Source organism: Triticum urartu, chromosome 3A, assembly GCF_056163025.1.
Source record: "Triticum urartu cultivar PI428250 chromosome 3A, HENAU_Tu73, whole genome shotgun sequence".
Lineage (NCBI taxonomy): Eukaryota > Viridiplantae > Streptophyta > Magnoliopsida > Poales > Poaceae > Triticum > Triticum urartu.
In genome coordinates this window covers 27,850,542-27,865,526 of record NC_141875.1, presented here as the reverse complement: position 1 = coordinate 27,865,526, position 14,985 = coordinate 27,850,542, and positions in this window count along the sequence as shown.

Below are 14,985 nucleotides of genomic sequence, written 5' to 3'. Positions count from 1 at the left end.
CGCCTCCCTCGAAGGACCCAACTATGGGAAAAAGAGCGCTCAGGTTTATCCCGAACACCCCAGCACTAGTGGCATGGGGGCAGAAGCCGACGACTGGCCATCTCTCAATTTTTGATAAATGGCCGCACAGAAAGTAATATTTTAAATTCAATAAGCATTGCTTAGCACATATGAACAAGTTTTCAGCGCACAGGATAAACACGAGCGAGTTCATTCAAAAATCACAGCCTTGGTACATTCATCCGCCACAAGGCGGGCACCTGCAAGAACATCCTTGTAGTAGTTCTCGGGCTTGCGATGCTCATTCCCCGGCGGCGGCCCGTCCTTCACAAGCTTCTCACCGTCCAGCTTACCCCAGTGCACCTTTGCACGGGCAAGGGCCCGACGGGCACCTTCGATGCAGACGGAGCGCTTGATGACCTCGAGCCTCGAACAGGCCTCCACCAGCCGCCGCACAAGCCCGAAATAGCTCCCAGGCAGGGCCTCTCCGGGCCACAGCCGAACTATGAAGCCCTTCATGGCCTGTTCGGCCGCCTTGTGGAGCTCGACCAGCTGTTTCAGCTGGTCGCTCAAGGGCACAGGGTGTCCGGCCTTAGAATACTGAGACCAGAACACCTTCTCCGTCGAACTACCCTCTTCAACTCTGTAGAATGCGGCAGCGGCGGATACGCTGCAGGGAAGATCTGCGAATGCCCCTGGAGAGCTCCGGATTCGGGTAAGTAACAAGTAGTTCACTTTTATATTTCTGCTTTGCATAAAGAATGCCTTACCCGCTGCTATCTTCTTCATCTCCTCCAACTCTTGGAGGGCCTTTTGGGCTTCGGCCTTGGCAGACTTGGCAGCCTCTAGGGTCGTCGCAAGCTCGGATGCTTGTGCCTTCGACTCAAGATCCAAACTCTCATGTTTTTTCATGAGAGCCTGAAGCTCTTGCTGCACCTCTCCGACCTGAGCCCCAAGTCTGTCTCGCTCGGTGCGCTCCGCGGCCGTTTTCCTTTTGGCCTCAGACAGCGCCTGCTTAAGGGTCGCCACCTCAGTCGTGGCCCCTACAATAAGCAGTACAATCCTGTTATTCTTTTTGCAATCACGCCTTTTTATAGGCACTTTTTCTGTAAGGTATTTCTTACCTTCTTTCTCCTCGAGCCGCTGCTTGGCAAGGCCGGGCTCTTGCTCGGTCCGCTCGAGGCCCTGCTTCAGGACACCCACCTCCGCAGTAAGTGCGGCGGTGGATAGCAGCGAAGCCTGCATACGCATATTGACTCTTTTTTTAGACTCCTGCAAAATTTACTAGATCCTCTATTCGGCTTTTCTTTCCGAACGCCAAACAGAGCATCAGGGGCTACTGTCTATGCGGTAATATTTTTACATATTTTTACTTACCTCGAAGCCTGTCAGAAGGCTAGCGCAAGCTTCAGTTAGTCCTCTATTGGCGTACTGAACCTTCTGGATCACCGTACTCATAATAGTATGGTGCCCCTCGTCGATGGAGGCGTCGTCAAGCACCTCCAGCAGATTGTCCGGCACCTCCGGTTGGACGGAGGCTGCTGGCTCAGAAGGCTTGCTCCTCTTGGAAGGAGTTCGCCTACCGCGGTCCGGAACTGTGGAAGATTCCGGCGCGGTGTCCGGCACAAAGCCGGACTTGGAGCCCTGGGGAGCCTTATCCCCTTCACTCCTGGAGTCCGGGAGGTTGCCTTGCGGCTCCTCCGGGACCACCTCCTCCTGCCCCGGAGCTTGTCGCGACGCCACTTCGGTGTCGTCTGCAGTGCGGGGGGAGACAACGGGCGGAACTGAGTTCACGTCCGATGAGTCCAGGGAGCCGCCGGACGATTCGTCGAATTTGGGCCGGGGTGGACTGCATAATTACATTCGACATTAGGGAAAGCTGTGCAACAAAGGAACATCATGAGTTACTCTGATATCCGAACTTATCATTTCGCCGGACGCTTGGCCCTATTTGGCCACTCCTCTTTGCCCTCTTCGGCGTCGGGGGCGTAGTCCGGCGGAGGGGTCTTCCTTTTCCTAGACCCCTCGGCCTCCCCCGTTGGGGCGGCCTTCCACTTCTCTCCTCCCTCCGCTGGGGGGGGGAGAGTTTTCTTCTTCCTCCTCCTCGTTTTCACGGGAGGAGGGCGTCTCAGACTCGTCAGATGACGAGTCCGACACCACCACATTGCGGGCACTCTTTCGAGTCCCCATGGTCTTCTTCTTCTTGGCCTTCTTCTCCGGCACCACATAAGGCGCCGGAACCAGCAGCTTCACTAGTAGAGCTGGGGCTGGGTCTTCGGGCAGCGGATCCGGATAGTTAATCGGTCCGGATATCGCCCGCCAAGCCTGTCAAAGGTAAGGGAGTTTAGATCCCGCATAGAGTCAAACTATGAAAAAAAGCTTAACATCCTGTAAAAGGTGTAGATGGCTTACCTCGCTAGCGTGATGCTGCGAGCTATATCCGCGGTCCTCGAAAGCGGATGCGGGAGCCTCGGCGCCCTTGAATAGCATCTTCCAGGCGTCTTCGTACGTCATGTCGAAGAGCCTGCTGAGGGTTTGATGCTGCGCCGGGTCGAACTCCCACAGATTAAAATCCCGTTGTTGGCACGGGAGGATCCGGCGGACGAGCATAACTTGGATTACATTAACAAGCCGGATTGGCTTGTTCACCAGGGACTGGATGCATGTTTGCAATCCGGTCACCACTTTTTCGTCACCCCACAACAGGCCCGACTCTTTCCAGGACATAAGCCGTGTGGGGGGTCCGGATCGGAACTCAAGGGCTGCGGTCCATTTCGGATCGCGCGGCTCGGTGATGTAAAACCACCCGAATTGCCATCCCTTTAGGGTCTCCACAAAAGAGCCCTCGAACCATAGGACGTTGGCCATCTTGCCCGCCATGGAGCCTCCGCACTCCGCCTGGCTGCCGCGCACCACCTTGGGCTTGACGTTGAAGGTCTTGAGCCAGAGGCCGAAATGAGGGCGGACGCGGAGAAAAGCCTCGCACACGACGATAAACGCCGAGATGTTGAGGATGAAGTTCGGGGCCAGATCGTGGAAATCCAGGCCGTAGTAGAACATGAGCCCCCGGACAAATGGGTGGAGTGGAAAACCCAGTCCACGGAGGAAGTGGGGAAGAAATACTACCCTCTCATGGGGCCTTGGGGTGGGGAGAAGCTGCCCCTTTTCGGGAAGCCGGTGCGCGATGTCCTTGGATAGGTATCCGGCCTTCCTTAGCTTTGTGACTTGGCCCTCCGTGGCGGAGGAGACCATCCACTTGCCTCCCGCTCCGGACATTGCTAGAGAAGGTTGAGGTGGGACGTGCGGGCTTGGGCGCTGGAACTCGAGTGCGCAGGAGATGGATAGGCAAAGGAGGAAGAAGGCGTAGGTAAAAAGGTGGATCCTTATCCCCTTTTATGGGCAGATGCGGTTGTGCGTCCCCACCAGCCTAGTAAAACTCGCTTGCCTCCCAAGCGCCGTGATAAGTGGCGCGGTTGGGTTACCCACGTCCGTATTGATGAGAATCCCGCAAAAGGGGGGTACACGATCTCTGCTTTGACAAGACGTGCCAAGGAAACCGCCTCGCAAAACGTGCTGAGGTGGAAAAGTAAAAACGATTTGAGTAAAGGATTTGGCCATAGTATGATGACGCACTGCGGAATACGTCAACAGATTTGATTTGTGTTAATATTATTCTCTCTATGGCAATATGTGGAAGCTTATTTTGCATAGCCGGACACTACTCTTGGTGTTTACAATCTTCTATGAAGGACTTGGAGGAGGAACCCACCTTGCAATGCCGAAGACAATTTGCACGCCGGACTCGTCGTCATTGAAGCCTGGTTCAGGGGCTACTGAGGGAGTCCTGGATTAGGGGGTGTTCGGGTAGCCGGACTATACCTTCAGCCAGACTCCTGGACTATGAAGATACAAGATTGAAGACTTCGTCCCGTGTCCGGATGGGACTTTCCTTGGCGTGGAAGGCAAGCTTGGCGGTGCGGATATTCAAGATCTCCTACCATTGTAACCGACTCTATGTAACCCTAACCCTATCCGGCGTATATAAATCGGAGGGTTGTAGTCCGTAGGACATCAACTCCATAGACAACAATCATACCATAGGCTAGCTTCTAGGGTTTAGCCTCCTTGATCTCGTGGTAGATCTACTCTTGTACTACCCATATCATCAATATTAATCAAGCAGGACGTAGGGTTTTACCTCCATCAAGAGGGCCCGAACCTGGGTAAAACATCGTGTTCCCTGCCTCCTATTACCATCCAGCCTAGACGCACAGTTTGGGACCCCCTACCCGAGATCCGCCGGTTTTGACACCGACAAGCGTGATTTAGCTCTACCATAGGACAGTGTTTCGGAGATCGCACCGGCAACCGCTCTGACCCTCAATTCAGAGCCAATTGCGCCATCCATGGACGGGTGGATAGACCCCGCCACGGAGGCCGCATCCTCAGCAGCGATCGAGCCGAGTATCAACCTTACCCTTCACGGGAGCCGTGACGCCGAACTGCCGGATTCTTCCCCAGCCACGGACTCCGAACCGCCTGCGCCCGTGCCTATCGAATCCGACTAGGCACCGATCATCGAGTTCACCTCTGCGGATATCTTTCAGCACTCGCCCTTTGGCGACATACTGAACACATTAAGGTCTCTCTCCTTGTCGGGCGAGTCCTGGCCGAACTATGTCCGGCAGGTTTGGGATGCGGATGACGAAGAAATTTGCCGCCCACCCACCACCCACTTAGTAGCCACTGTCGACAATTTGACCAACATGCTCGACTTCGACTCCGAAGACATCGACGGTATGGACGACGATGTAGGAGACGAAAAAGAACCACTGCCCACAGGGCACTGGACAGCCACCTCATCATATGATATATATATATATGGTGGACACACCCAAAGAAGGCAATGACGTCAGGACAGCGGAGGATGACCCCTCCAAGAAGCAACCCAAGCGCCGACGTCAGCGGCGCCGATCTAAGTCTCGCCAAGACAAAAGCGGTGATACCGGCACAGGAGATAATAGCACTCCGGACAGTGCCGAAGATGACAACAATCCCCTCTAGCAAGATTCAGAGCAGGAGGATGGAGAAGCCAGCCCTCCCGAGAGAGCGGCAGATGGAGAGGCGGAGGATGATAATTACATGCCTCCCTCCAAAGACGAGGCAAGCCTCGACGATGACGAATTTGGCGTGCCTGAGGATCCTGTCGAGCAAGAGCGCTTCAAGCGCCGGCTTATAGCCACGGCAAATAGCCTTAAGAAAAAGCAATAGCAGCTTCAAGCTGATCAAGATTTGCTAGCTGACAGATGGACTTAAGTCCTTGCGGCCGAGGAATATGAACTCGAACGCCCCTCCAAGAGTTACCCAAAGCGCAGGTTGCTACCCCGACTAGAGGAGGAAGCATTAAAACCTACATCTCCAGCATATGACGCGGCTGATCGGCCACCTTGTGGCCGTGACAGAGAGGCATTTCAGCCAAAAGCTCAGCCCGCACCCCGACACCACTCAAATAAAAAAGTCAAGGCACGGGGAAACGCGCTAGACCTGCGAGATGCATTGGAGGACAAAGCAAAACATGCAAGATCGATCTACGGATCACTAGGGCGCGCCACTACGCGAGACGATAACCGTCACGCCGGATACAGTAAAAGTAAATCCGGACGGGCCGAACACAGCGGACAAGACCCACTTGAGCTGCGTCGCGATATAGCCCAGTACAGATGCGCCGCACACCCCCTATGCTTCACACACGAAGTAATGGATCACCAAATCCTAGAGGGTTTCAAACCCGTAAATATCGAATCATACGACGGCACAACAGATCCTGCGGTATGGATCGAGGACTTCCTCCTGCACATCCACATGGCCCGCGGTGACAATCTACACGCCATCAAATACCTCCCGCTCAAACTCAAAGGACCAGCTCGGCATTGGCTCAACAGCCTGCCAGCAAAATGCATTGGCTGTTGGGAAGATCTGGAAGCCGCATTCCTCGACAACTTTCAGGGCACTTATGTGCGACCACCAGACGCCGATGACTTGAGCGACATAATTCAGCAGCCAGAGGAATCGGCCAGGCAATTCTGGACACGGTTCCTAACAAAGAAAAATCAAATCGTCGACTATCCGGATGCAGAGGCCTTAGCAGCTTTTAAGCACAACATCCGCGACGAGTGGCTCGCCCGGCACCTTGGCCAGGAAAAGCCGAAATCTATGGCAGCCCTCACGACACTCATGACCCGCTTTTGCGCGGGAGAGGACAGCTAGCTGGCTCGAAGTAATAACATATCAAAGAACCATGGTACTTCGGATACCAAGGATAGCAATGGCAGGTCACGTCGCAACAAACACAAGCGTCGCATCAACAACGACAACACCGAGGATACGGCAGTCAATGCCGGATTCAGAGGCTCTAAATCCGGTCAGCGAAAAAAGCCATTCAAAAGAAGAACTCCGGGCCCGTCCAGTTTGGACCGTATACTCGATCGCTCGTGCCAAATACATGGCACCCCCGACAAGCCAGCCAACCACAGCAACAGGGAATGTTGGGTGTTCAAGCAGGCCGGCAAGTTAAATGCCGACAACAAAGATAAGGGGTTACATACCGATGACGAGGAAGAGCCCCGGCCGCTGAACACCGGAAGACAGAAGAGGTTCCCCCAACAAGTGCGGACGGTGAACATGATATACGCAACCCACATCCCCAAGAGGGAGCGTAAGCGTGCGCTAAGGGACGTATATGCGTTGGAGCCCGTCGCCCCAAAGTTCAACCCATGGTCCTCCTGTCCGATCACCTTCGATCGCAGGGACCACCCCACTAGTATCCGTCATGGTGGATTCGCCGCACTGGTCCTAGACCCAATCATCGACAGATTTCACCTCACTCGAGTCCTTATGGACGGCAGCAGCAGCATGAACCTGCTTTATCAGGACACAGTGCGCAAAATGGGTATAGACCCCTCAAGGATCAAACCCACAAAAACGACCTTCAAAGGCGTCATACCAGGTGTAGAGGCCCATTGCATAGGCTCAGTCACACTGGAAGTGGTCTTCGCATCCCCGGATAACTTCCGAAGCGAGGAGTTAATCTTCGATATAGTCCCGTTCCGCAGTGGCTATCATGCACTGCTCGGGCGAACCGCATTTGCGAGATTCAATGCGGTACCGCATTATGCATACCTCAAGCTCAAGACGCCAGGACCTCAAGGGGTCATCACAGTCAATGGAAACACAGAGCGCTCTCTCCGCACGGAGGAGCACACTACGGCCCTCGCAGTAGAAGCACAAAGCAGCCTGTTAAGGCAATCCACCAGTTCGACGATTAAACACCCGGACACCTTCAAGCGCGCCCGGAGTAATCGGCAACAAGATTGCCTGGCACGTTCCGAGCTCGCATAGCAATGCGGCCCCCACCCCAGTCCCAGCCAAACGGCAAAATCCGTGCCACGCGTACATAATTACGCATCAAAAATACCATGGGCATAGGTGGGGAGGGGGGGCACGACTACGGCACGCCCCAAGACGCGGCTCAACCGCACTAGGGGCTTCCCGCTTTGTTATTTTTTCTCTCTTTCAGGACTTTACTCTCTGGAAACCCCGTCCGGCAGTACGATTGCCGGACACACGATGCAACAACCAAGGAGGTAGAAAGCTACGTCGCACCATGGAAGTCCCAGGTGGTCTCTAATAATGAGTAAAATACCTGCTTTAAATACCATTCCTCCGCTTGCCCTTGGAGGGGACATGTCAAATAGTCCTACTTTTTTCTTATCGCACTACTTGTATCATTCTGCTTCGACACACCTTTTTGAATAAACAATGCATAGCACTAGACTATTACCGCATTCTCTATTCTTTTATATATATATATATATGTTCATTCATGACATTCAGCACCCGTACACTCTGGTACGGCCAATACGCCAGGGCCTTAAGCGTACCCCATAATACGGCGTGAGAAGTCCGAACACTTTCGACAGTGCGGCACCCCGAACTTATAGCATTATATGCATCAGCTCTGAATCATGTCTTGGGTCAATAGTTGGGTTTGCCCGGCTCCCATGTTTTGGTACCTTACGTTCCGCTATATCAGCTAAGGTAGAACTGGGAGAACTACTGCGATTGTGCCCCGGTTCATCTGGGCAAGCACCTCAGTAGAGAAACCTAAACCTGACTGTCATGATAAGGCGAGAGCTGGTCGCTATTCGAGAGGTCTCGAGTCCCTAAAGACTTATGCCTCTTAGAGCGAGGAGTCGGCTTTGTCCGGCTTAAGGCGTGTATAGCGCCCCGAATTCGGCCTTCTGAATACTAGGGGCTTCGCCAAAATTTCAAATTGTAGACTTCTATGGCTAAGTGAGAGTGAAAAAGCATTATAGTCCGATTGCCTTGTTCGTTGTGCTGAGAACCTCCCTCGTAGGACCCAACAATGGGAAAAAAGAGTGCTCAGATTTATCCCAAACACCCCAGCACTCATGGCATGGGGGCAGAAGCCGACGACTGACCATCTCTTAGATTTAATAAACAGCCGCACAAAAGGTGATATTTTAAATTCAAACAAGCGTTGCATAGCGCATATGAACAAGTTTTTCAAAATACAGGATCACATGAGCAAGTTCATTCAAAAATTACATCCTTCGCACACTCGTCCGCCACAAGACGGGCACCCTTCAGGACACCCTCATAATACATTTCGGGGTGGCGATGCTCCTTGCCCTGCGGCGGCCCCTCCTTCACCAGCTTCTCGGCGTCCATCTTGGCCCAGTGCACCTTCGCACGGGCAAAAGCCCGGCGTGCACCTTCGATGCAGACGGACCGCTTTATGACTTCCAGCCATGGGCAGGCATCCACAAGCCGCCTCACCAGGCCGAAGTAGCTGTTGGGAAGGGAGTCGCCAGGCCACATCCGGACTATAAGGCCCCTCATGGCCTGTTCGGCCCCCTTGTGTAGCTCCACCAGTTGCTTCAGCTGGTCGCTCACAGGCATCGGGTGTTCGGTCCCAGTATACTGAGACCAGAACAACTTCTCCGTCGAGCTTCCCTCCTCGGCCTGGTAACACTTTGCGGAATCCGACACACTGCGGGGCAAATCTGCGAATGCTCCTGGAGAGCTCCGGACTCGGGTAAGTAACAAGTAATTCACTTTCACATGCTTGCTTTGCATATTGAATGCCTTACCCGCCGCTATCTTCCTCATCACCTCAATTTCCTGGAGGGCCTTTTGGGCTTCAGCCTTGGCATGCTTTGTGCTCTCGAGGGCCGCGGCAAGCTCAGACTCTCGCGTCTTCGAGTCAAGCTCCAAAGTCTTGTGCTTCTTCACGAGAGCCTGGAGCTCTTGCTGCACCTCGCCCACCCGTGCCTCTTGTTTCTCCCGCTTGGTGCGCTCCTCGGTCGCTTTGTTTTCGGCCTCGGACAGCGCTCGCTTCAGGGTCGCCACTTCGGTCGTGGCCCCTGGCACATGCATGATGATCCTATCATTTTGCAACCACATCTTTTATATATATATATAGACAAGGTATTACTTACCTTTGTTCTCCTTGAGCTGCCTCTTGGCAAGGCCGGGCTCTTTCTCGGACCGCTCGAGGTTCTGCTTCAGTGCGGCAACCTCCGCAGTCAGTGCGGCAGAGGTCAGCAGCGAAGCCTGCATACGCATACAGACATACTTATATTAGACTCCTGCAGATATTATTTGATCCTCTATTCCGCTTTTCTTTGTGAACACCAAACAGAGCATCAGGGGCTACTGTCTATGCGGTAATATTTTCCTATATTTTAAATACTTATCTCAAAGCCTGTTAGAAGGCTGGCATAGGCTTCAGTCAGTCCGCTCTTGGCAGACTGAACCTTCTTGATCACCGCACTCATAATAGTGCGGTGCTCTTCATCGATGGAAGCGCCGCAAAGCGCTCCCAGCAGATTGTTCGGTGCCTCTGGATGGACAGAGGTCACCGGCACGGGCATCTTGCCCCCCTTGGAAGGGGGCGCCTGCCGGAGTCGTGAACCACTGGAGGTTCCGGCATGGTGTTCGGCTGAGGGCCGAACTTGGAGCCCTTGGGAGTCTTGCTCCCTTTGCGCCTGGAGTCCGGAAGGTCGCCTTGAGGCGCCTCCGGGACTATCTCCCCCCGGCTCAGTGCCTCTTGAGACAATACCTCGACATTGTCCGTAGGACGAGGAGAGGAGGCGGTTGGAAGTGTATCACTATTCATATCCGACGAGTCCAAGGAACCGTCCGACGAGGATACGTCGATACGGGCTCGGGGCGGACTGCATGATCATATTCGACGTTAGGAGAAGCGGTGCAATAAAAGTATGCTATGAGTTACTCTGGTATCCGAATACTTATGACTTTGCCAGGGGCTTGGCCCTGAGTAACCACTCGTCTTCGCTGTCGGCAGCGGTGGTGGAACAGTCCGGAAGGAGAGTCCTTCCCTTCTTGGACCCTTCGGCCTCCCCGGTTGGGGCGGCCTTCCTTTTCTTGTCTCCCCCAGCTGGAGGGGGAGAATCTTCATCTTCCTCCTCCTTGTTTTTATGGGAGGAGTGCGTCTCGGAGTTATCGGACGATGAGTCCGATACCACCTGGCGCTGGGAACTCTTTTGGGTTCCCGTGGCCTTCTTCTTGATCTTCTTCTCCGGCACCTCATAAGAAGCCGGAGTCCGCATCTCCATCAAGAGAGGGTCTGCAGGGTCTTCGGGCAGAGGGGCCGGACAGTTAATCTACTCTGATGTCTCCACCCAGTCCTGTCAAAGGCATGGGAGCTCAGACCTCGCACATGGTTAAGCTTGGGAAATAAATACCCTACCAGATGTACAGAACTTACCAGATTCGCAGGGCGCTTCGTGCTTAGCCCGCGGTCCTCGGTAAGGGAAATGGGGACCTCGGCTCCCTTGAACAGCACCTTCCAAACGTCCTGATGTGTCGTGTCGAAGAGCTCGCGTAGAGTCTGGTGCTGGGCCGGGTCGAACTCCCATAAGTTGAAAGCCCGTTGTTGACACGGGAGGATTCGACGGAAGAGCATGACCTGGACTATGTTGATAAGCTTGAGTTTCTTGCTTATCATGTTCCAGATACACTTCTGGAATCCGTCCAGCTCCACCGATGAGCCCCAGGACAGGCCCTTCTCCTTCCAGGAAGTAAGCCGAATGGGGATTCCGGATCGAAACTCAGGGGGGGGGGGGCACCACCCAGTTGGTGTCGTGCGGCTCGGTGATGTAGAACCACCCCGATTGCCACCCCTTTATGGTCTCCACGAAGGAGCACTCGAGCCATGTAACATTGGGCATTTTGGCCACCATGGCTCCGCCGCATTCCACTTGTTGGCCGCCTACTACCTTCGGCTTGACATTGAAGGTCTTCAGCCACAGGCCGAAGTGGGGCCGGATGCGGAGGAAAGCCTCGCACACGACGATGAACACCGAGATGTTGAGGATGAAATTCAGGGCCAGATCATGAAAGTCTAGCCCATAATAGAACATAAGGCCGCGGACGAATGGATGGAGGGGAAACCCCAGTCCGCGGACGAAGTGGGGGAGGAAAACCACCCTTCCGTAAGGTTCCGGGGTAGGGACGATCTGCCCCGCGGCTGGCAGCCGGTGCGCGATATCTGCGGCTAAGTATCCGGCCCCACGTAGTTTTTTGATGTGTCCCTCCGTGATGGAGGAGACCATCCACTTGCCTCCCACTCCGAACATGTTTGGAGAGAGTTGAGGAGAAGGATGTGGACTTGGGCACTGGAGCCCGAGTGCGTGAAAATGGATGATCAAGGAGGAAGAAGGCGTGGGTAGAAAAATGTGAAACCGTATCCCTTTATAAGGGCGGACTAAACTATGCGCCCCCACTAGCCTGGTAAAACTCGCTTATCCCCCAAGCGCCGTAATTGATGGCGCGGTTGGGTTACCCACGTTCGTATTTATGGGAATCCCGTAATAAGGGGACATGATCTCTGCTTCGACAAGACGTGCCAAGGAAACCGCCTCGCGAAACACGCTGAGATTGGTTATGAAAAATGATTCGATTAAAGACCTGGCTGTGGCGTGATGTCACACTACGGGGTACGTCAGCAGATTAGATTTGTTGAAATATTATTCTCTCTACGGTGGTATGTGGAACTTGTTTTGCAGAGCCAGACACGATCCTCGTGTTCAAAATCTTCTATGAAGAATTCGGAGGAGGAACCCACCTTGCAATGCCGAAGAAAATCTGCGCGCCGGACTCATCGTCATTGAAGCCTCGTTCAGGTGCTACTGAGGGAGTCCTGGATTAGGGGGTATCCGGACAGCCGGACTATATCCTTTGGCCGGACTGTTGGACTATGAAGATACAAGATTGAAGACTTCATCCCGTGTCCGGATGGGACTCTCCTTGGCATGGAAGGCAATCTTGGCAATACGGATATGTATATCTCCTTCCTTGTAACCGACTCTGTGTAACCCTAGCCCCCTCTGGTGTCTATATAAACCGGAGGGTTTAGTCTGTAGGACCAAGAAGAACAACAATCATACCATAGGCTAGCTTCTAGGGTTTAGCCTCTTCGACCTCATGGTAGATCAACTCTTGTACTACTCATATTATCAAGAACAATCAAGCAGGACGTAGGGTATTACCTCCATCAAGAGGGCCCGAACCTGGGTAAACATCGTGTCCCATGCCTCCTGTTACCATCCGCCTTAGACGCACAGTTCGGGACCCCCTACCCGAGATCCGCCGGTTTTGACACCGACAACGTGGATATATATAGGAGGAGGAAGTACGTCGGTGGAGCAACAGGGGGCCCATGAGGGTGGAGGGCGTGCCTAGGGGGGGGGCAGGCGCGCCCCCTACCTTGTGGCCTCCTGTTAATTGGCTTGACGTAGGGTCCAAGTCTCCTGAGTTGTATTCGGTGAGAAAATCACATTCCCGAAGGTTTCATTCCGTTTGGACTCCGTTTGATATTCCTTTTCTTCGAAACCCTAAAACAGGCAAAAAAACAGCAATTCTGGGCTGGGCCTCCGGTTAATAGGTTAGTCCCAAAAATAATTTAAAAGTGGATACTAAATCCCAATAATGTCCAAAACATTATATAATATAGCATGGAGCAATCAAAAATTATAGATACGTTGGAGACGTATCAAGCATCCCCAAGCTTAATTCCTGCTCGTCCTCGAGTAGGTAAATGATAAAAACATAATTTTTGATGCGGAGTGCTACTTGGCACAATTTCAATGTAAATCTTCTTAATTGTGGTATGAATATTCAGATTCAAAAGATTCAAGACAAAAGTTCATGTTGACATAAAAATAATAATACTTCAAGCATACTAACAAAGCAATTATGTCTTCGCAAAATAACATGGCCAAAGAAAGCTATCCCTACAAAATCATACAGTCTGGCTATGCTCTATCTTCACCACACAAAGTATTTACATCATGCACAACCCCAATGACAAGCCAAGCAATTGTTTCATACTTTTGACATTTTCAAAACTGTTTCGATCTTCACGCAATACATGAGCGTGAGCCATGGATATAGCACTATATGTGGAATAGAATGGTGGTTGTGGAGAAGACAAAAAGAGGGGAAGATAGTCTCACATCAACTAGTCGTATCAACGAGCTATGGAGATGCCCATCAATAGATATCAATGTGAGTGATTAGGAATTGCCATGCAACGGATGCACTAGAGCTATAAGTATATAAAAGCTCAACAAAGGAAACTAAGTAGGTGTGCATCCAACTTGCTTGCTCACGAAGACCTAGGGCATTTTGAGGAAGCCCATCATTGGAATATACAAGCCAAGTTCTATAATCAAAAATTCCCACTAGTATATGAAAGTGACAGAATGAGAGACTCTCTATCATGAAGATCATGGTGCTACTTTGAAGCACAAGTGTGGTAAAAGGATAGTAACATTGTCCCTTCTCTCTTTTTCTCTCATTTTTTTGGCCTTCTCTTTTTTTATGGCCTCTTTTTTTTCGTCCGGAGTCTCATCCCGACTTGTGGGGGAATCATAGTCTCCATCATCCTTTCCTCACTTGGGATGATGCTCTAAAAATGATGATCATCACACTTTTTATTTTTCTTACAACTCAACAATTACAACTCAATACTTAGAACAAAATATGACTCTATATGAATGCCTCCGGCGGTGTACCGGGATATGCAATGAATCAAGAGTGACATGTATGAAAGAATTATGAACGGTGGCTTTGCCACAAATACGATGTCAACTACATGATCATGCTAGCAATATGACAATGATGGAGCGTGTCATAATGAACGGAATGGTGGAAAGTTGCATGGCAATATATCTCGGAATGGCTATGGAAATGCCATGATAGGTAGGTATGGTGGCTGTTTTGAGGAAGGTATTTGGTGGGTGTATGATACCGGCGAAAAGTGCGCGGTATTAGAGAGGCTAGCAATGGTGGAAGGAAGGAAAGTGCGTATAATCCATGGACTCAACATTAGTCATAAAGAACTCATATACTTATTGCAAAAATCTAGAAGTTGTCAAAGCAAAGTATTACGCGCATGCTCCTAGCGGGATAGATTGGTAGGAAAAGACCATCGCTCATCCCCAACCGCCACTCATAAGGAAGACAATCAATAAATAAATCATGCTCCGACTTCATCACATAACGGTTCACCATACGTGCATGCTACGGGGATCACAAACTTTAACACAAGCATTTCGCAAATTCACAACTACTCAACTAGCATGACTCTAATATCACCATCCTCATATCTCAAAACAATTATCAAGCATCAATTTTTTTCTTAGTATTCAACGCACTCAAAAGAAAGTTTTACAAATCTTGAATACCAAGCATATTATTATTAAGCAAATTACCATGCTATTAAGACTATCAAAATAATCTAAGTGAAGCATGAGATATCAATAGTTTCTATAAAACAAATCCACCACCGTGCTCTAAAAGATATAAGTGAAGCACTAGAGCAAAATTATATAACTCAAAAGATATAAGTGAAGTACATAGAGTATTCTATCAAAT